The sequence below is a fragment of the Thamnophis sirtalis genome, unplaced genomic scaffold (genome assembly GCF_051295495.1).
Source record: "Thamnophis sirtalis isolate CommonGarterSnake01/CBP01778 unplaced genomic scaffold, rThaSir2_p1.2 scaffold_13, whole genome shotgun sequence".
Taxonomy (NCBI): Eukaryota; Metazoa; Chordata; class Lepidosauria; order Squamata; family Natricidae; genus Thamnophis; species Thamnophis sirtalis.
The window spans coordinates 52,236,624-52,242,623 of NW_028261393.1; positions in this window are offsets into that span (position 1 = coordinate 52,236,624).

The following is a 6,000-nucleotide window of genomic DNA, read 5'->3' on the forward strand; positions in this document are numbered from 1 at the left end:
ACTGTGGAGCCGACCGGCGACAGGGAGCCGCAGCAGGGGGATGAAAGAGCCACATATGCGGCTCCAGAGTCGCAGGTGGCTTACCCCTGATCTCTATCTATAACATGGATGGGCAACAACCAAGAACTGAAACTTTTAAACCTTTATTGGAAGAACATTGTTTCATCCCTTGTTTTCACATACCGAGCTGAAGGTCAGCTGTTGGAATAAAATCTGTTGCTTTGCATTTTCTTCCCTCCTTATTTTTGGTAGCAAACTATTTCTTCGTTGTCCAGCACTTTGACCTTCACAGTTTATAGCTTAGACTTTCTGTAAGCCTGATTGATTATGGTTTATTCAATAAGCCGCCGCTTGGAACAAAGTGAGAAATTCGTCTTTGTGCTTTGGACGTTCTCTGGCCTTAGTTTCTGTTAACCACATGCAACCTCATTGGAAGGGAATAATCCCATCTTCTGGCTTTCTCTCCTTTGAGTATTCCTAAAGACAAAATAATAAATCAACCTCTCTGTATAGATGATCCACAGGGGCGCTCAGTGGCTTAGTGGCTAAGACGCTGAGCTCGTCGTTCAGAAAAGTCCGCAGTTTGGTGGTTCGAATCCCTTAGTGCCGCGTAACAGAGCGAGCTCCCATTACTTGTCCCAGTTTCTGCCAACTTAGCAGTTCAAAAGCATGTAAAAATGCAAGTAGAAAATAGGAACCACCTTTGGTGGGAAGGTTAACAGCGTTCTGTGCGCCTTCGGGAGTTGAGTCATGCCGGACACATGAATCACGGAGATGTCTTCAGACAGCGCTGGCTCTTCGGCTTTGAAACAGAGATGAGCACCGCCCCCTAGAGCTGGAAATGACTAGCACACACATGTGCAACAGGAAACCTTTATCTTTACTTTATAGATGATCCAAATCCAAATTATAGATGATGCAACTGATTTGGCTGTTGAGCCTTTGAAGACTTAATTGGGCCATTGCAGGGCCCAGGAAGCCACATTTAGCAAAGCACACTTCAGCAATCGTGGGCCTGCACCAAGCATCGATCTGAAAGCCATTGAGGCAAAACACTAATATAGCACTAAATTGATTCGATGCGCCAAACCAACTTGGCTGCCTCAAAGCTTTCAATGGCCATTTGCACAGGGACACAGCTTCTGTTTCTATTTTATTTTCATTTATTTCTATCTATCCCGCCTCTGTTATTTTTTCTACAAATAATTCAAGGCGGTGAACATATCTAAACATCCTTCCTCCTCCTATTTACCCCACAATAGCAATAGCAATAGCAGTTAGACTTATATACCGCTTCGTAGGGCTTTCAGCCCTCTCTAAGCGGTTTACAGAGTCAGCATATTGCCCCCAACAACAATCGGGTCCTCCTTTTACCCACCTCGGAAGGATGGAAGGCTGAGTCAACCCTGAGCCGGTGAGATTTGAACAGCCGAACTGCAGAACTGCAGTCAGCTGAAGTAGCCTGCAGTGCTGCATTTAACCACTGCGCCACCTCGGCTCACAACAACCTTGTGAGGTGAGTTGGGCTGAGAGAAATGGGCCCATTGTCATCCAGCTGGCTTTCATGCTTAAAGTGGGACTAGAACTCCCCAGACTCCTGGTGATTGGCCCAAGGCCACTCAGCTGGATTTCATGGTTAAGGTGGGACTAGAACTCCCAGTGTCCTGGTGATTGGCCCAAGGTCACCCAGGTGGCTTTCATGCTTAACATGGGACTAGAACTCCCAGTGTCCTGGTGATTGGTCCAAGGTCACTCAGGCTGGCTTTCATGCATAAGTTGGGACTAGAACTCCCAGTGTCCTGGTGATTGGCCCAAGGTCACCCAGCTACTTACATGCCTAAGGTGGGAATGGAGAACTGTCTCCTGATGATTGGCTCAAAGTCACCCATCTGGCTTTCATGGCTAAGGCAGGGACTAGAATTCCCAGTCTCCCACTTTCTAGCCTGGAGCCTTAACCACTAGACCAAACTGGCTCTGCTTGAATAAGTCCATTGAACAGGTTCAAAATGACAGGTAAATTTCAGATTCAGATTTCAAATATTATGGTTCCTGGGCCCCTGGATAAGCCGATATTCCTGCCAATTCAGTCATATTGGCGGCGTCCAAGCTAATTTCGTGGTTCATCAAATAAAACCCACAACCGGCTGGATTCTCCCAACATGGTAACCCATAAAACGCCTTCAAGCCACAGCAGTTCTGCTAACACGACATGCTAAGCAGACTCAGACTGCAAAATGGGTCTGTGCAATGGATAAAAACCAAAAATATAAAATTAGAAGAGAAACACCCATGAATAATTGTAAGATTTGAAAGCCAACAAGGAACACCTTCTTAGATGCACATCTTTGGGGGGGTCAATGCATGAATTGTTCCAAAGCCATAGCTGTCTCGAGCATCTTCGAGGTTGGTTTTTATAAAGGTTTAATTTTCAGAATTCCTGCAAATCGGGATTAGAGGTCTGTTAGATTCCAGCTTCTCTGATCCCTTTGATGTTTCTATAACAATTGTGGAGAGGTTCAGCCACTTTTCCAGGTAGAAAAGGGGACGCTGTGCGCTCGAACAATTTTGGCTAAACCACCTCGGTATTATTTTTCTCCACATCCACAATAAATCACTTCTGCTGTACGTTCTATTCTTTCTGCGCTCGAAAGAGGCAAGGAAGTTAGCACCTGAAAAGCATTTTGAAGGATGCATTTGCCTCCCAGGCGTTTCCAACTTTCGTTTTGGAGTTGACCGAAAATTGCACAGAATTTATCACATGCTCGCTTCTCTTGCTGGCAAACAATTACATTTTTTATAAACGACTCACCTTCAACACAGCATTTGCTTCTTGGGGGGGAGCAACTGTATCTCCTAGTTTGATTTATGACAAATCCTTGAGTAGATTGGGGTACAAGAGCACGCTTCTCCGCTCTCATTCCATTTTACTGTTTCCACGTTGTCTTCAGAAGTCTATTTTAATCTTTGACATTCTCTAGCATCAGTTTTTTTGTTTGTTTAGGGTAGCTGACATTGGATCGAATTGGTCATGCCGTCAGCCTTTGAATTAAGCCATCCAAAAATTGAGGAAGGTGTGTCAAAAACAAAAATACAACCCTTACCGCTATTCTCAACTCGTCCAGAATGCAGCCGCGCGAGCGATGTGGGTGCACCTCGGTACACCCACGTTACACCTAAGAGCCGAGGTGGCGCAGTGGTTAAATACAGCACTGCAGGCTACTGCTAGATCAGCAGTTCAGCGGTTCAAATCTCACCGGCTCAGGGTTGACTCAGCCTTCCATCCTTCCGAGGTGGGTAAAATGAGGACCCGGATTGTTGGGGGCAATATGCTGACTCTCTGTAAACCGCTTAGAGAGGGCTGAAAGCCCTATGAAGCGGTATATAAGTCTACTGCTATTGCTATTGCTATCCTCCACGAGCTGCACTGGTTACCGATCAGTCTCCCGGATACGCTTCAAGGTGCTAGTTGTAACTTATAAAGCCCTTCATGGTATTCGATCTGGGTACTTGAGAGACCGCCTGCTGCCAATTACCTCCACAGACCCATTAGATCACACAGGGTTGGCCTCCTCTGGGTGCCATCTACCAGCCAATGCCACCTGGCTATTACCCGGGGGAGGGCCTTCTCTGTGGCAGCTCCGGCCCTCTGGAATGAACTCCCCGCAGGGATTCGGACCCTTACCTCTCTCCAGGCCTTCCGAAAAGCCGTCAAAACCTGGCTTTGCCGGCAGGCCTGGGGGTGATGAGTTCCCCTCCCCTCTCGACATGGATGGTTGTGCGACTGTTGTTTACTTTTATTATTTGTATTTTTGTTTTTTTATGTTCCCCTTTTCCCCCTTGAATTGTTCGCTGCCCTGAGTCCTCCCGGAGAAGGGCGGCATACAAATAATACAATTCTATTCTATTCTATTCCATTCTTTTCATCTGGATCTCAAAACACAGGAAAAGCAATATTGCCAAGAAGATAATAGTGAAATAAAAACAACCCAACGACCGATAAGATCGCACAGGGGAGGGCCTTCTCCGGGTGCCGTCAGCCAGACAATGTCGGCTGGCAACTACCCGGGGGAGGGCCTTCCCTGTAGCTGCTCCGACCCTCTGAAATAAACTGCCCCCAGAGATCCGGACCCTACCCACTCTCATGGCCTTCCGTAAGGCTCTTAAGAACTGGCTATTCCGGCAGGCCCCGGGCTGTTGAACTCACGATTGAGTTCCAGCCCCCGATCAGACTGGGTGTATGTTGTGGTCTTTTTAATCTATGTTTTTGTGCTTTTAACATCTATTTTTAAATGTATTGTTGTAAGCCACCCGGAGTCCTTTGGGATTGGGCGGCCTATAAATTTATTAAACATCAAACATAAACATCAAAAAGGTAAAGGTAAAGCCATGCCCACAGAACTGGGAGTAAAAAAAAAATGAAACCCACCACTGCATTGGTCGTAAAAGAGAGGTCTGCGTTGGGCTTACAGTACTTAACGTACATGGAGAACATGGAGAAGCTTCTCAGCTTCTCAGCTTTTCATACTGACCTCTGGCCTGAATTACTAATAGTTGGAGAATTGTCAATGATACAAAAGAGAGAGAGCTTCTGGTGTTGCCCTAAACTGAGCTTCTAGGAGTGCTTGGCAGTTGTCATAATGGATCTTCATTCAACCAGTTTGGTTAAGTCTTGACAGAATAAGTACACATTGCTAAGTCTCTCTCTCTCTCTCTCTCTCTCTCTCTCTCTCTCTCTCTCTCTCTCTCTCTCTCTCTCTCTCTCTCTCTCTCTCTCTCTCTTCTCTCTCCCTCTTTCTCTCTCCCTCCCCCACTCTCTCTCTGCCTGTCTCTGTCTCTGTCTGTCTGTCTCTCTCTCTCTATGTCTGTCTTCTCTCTCTCTCTTTCTTTCTCTCTCTCTCTCCCTCCCCCCCTCTCTCTGCCTGTCTCTGTCTCTGTCTGTCTCTGTGTCTTTGTGTCTCTGTTTCTCTCTCTCTCTCTCTCTCTCTCTCTCTCTCTCTCTCTCTCTCTCTATGTCTGTCTTCTCTCTCTCTCTTTCTTTCTCTCTCTCTCCCTCCCCCCTCTCTCTCTGCCTGTCTCTGTCTGTCTCTGTGTCTCTGTGTCTCTTTCTCTCTCTGACACACTCTCTCTCCCTCTCTCTCTCTCTCTCCCTCTCTCTCTCTGTCTCTGTCTCTCTCTCTGACTCTCTCTCGCTCTGTCTCTCTGTCTTTTTCTCTCTCTCTCTCTCTGTCCCTCTCTCTGTCTCTGTCTCTCTCTGTCTCTCTCCCTCTCTCTCTGTCTCCTCTCCCTCTTCTCTGTCTCTCTCCCTCTCTTCTCTCTCCCTCTCTGTCTCTGTCTCTCTCTCTCTGTCTCTCTGTGTGTCTCTTAGTCTCTTACTCTCTCTGACTCTCTCTCTCTGTGTCTCTGTCTCTCTCTCTCCCTCTGTCTCTGTCTCTCTCTCTGTCTCTCTCTGTGTCTCTCTGTCTCTTTCTCTCTCTGACTCTCTCTCTCTCTGTGTGTCTGTCTTCTCTCTCTCTCTCTCTGCCTGTCTCTGTCTCTGTTTCTGTATCTCTCTGTGTCTCTCTGTCTCTTTTTCTCTCTGACTCTCTCCCTCTCTCTGTCTCCCTCCCTCCCTCTCTCTCCCTCTCTCTCTCTCCCTCTCTCTCTCCTCTCTGTCTCTGTCTCTCTCTGTGTCTCTCTCCCTCTCTCTGTCTCCTCTCTCTCTGTCTCTCTCCCTCTCTCTCCCCCCCTCTCTCTCTCCCTCTCTGTCTCTGTCTCTCTCTGTCTCTCTCTGTGTCTCTCTGTCTTCTCTTACTCTCTCTGTCTCTCTCTCTCTCTGTGTCTCTGTCTCTCTCTCTGTCTCTCTCCCTCTCTCCCTCTCTGTCTCTCTCCCTCTCTCTGTCTCTCTCTGTGTCTGTCTTCTCTTTCTCTCTCTGCCTGTCTCTGTCTCTCTGTTTCTGTATCTCTCTGTGTCTCTCTGTCTCTTTTTCTCTCTGACTATCTCTGTCTCTGTCTTCTCTCTCT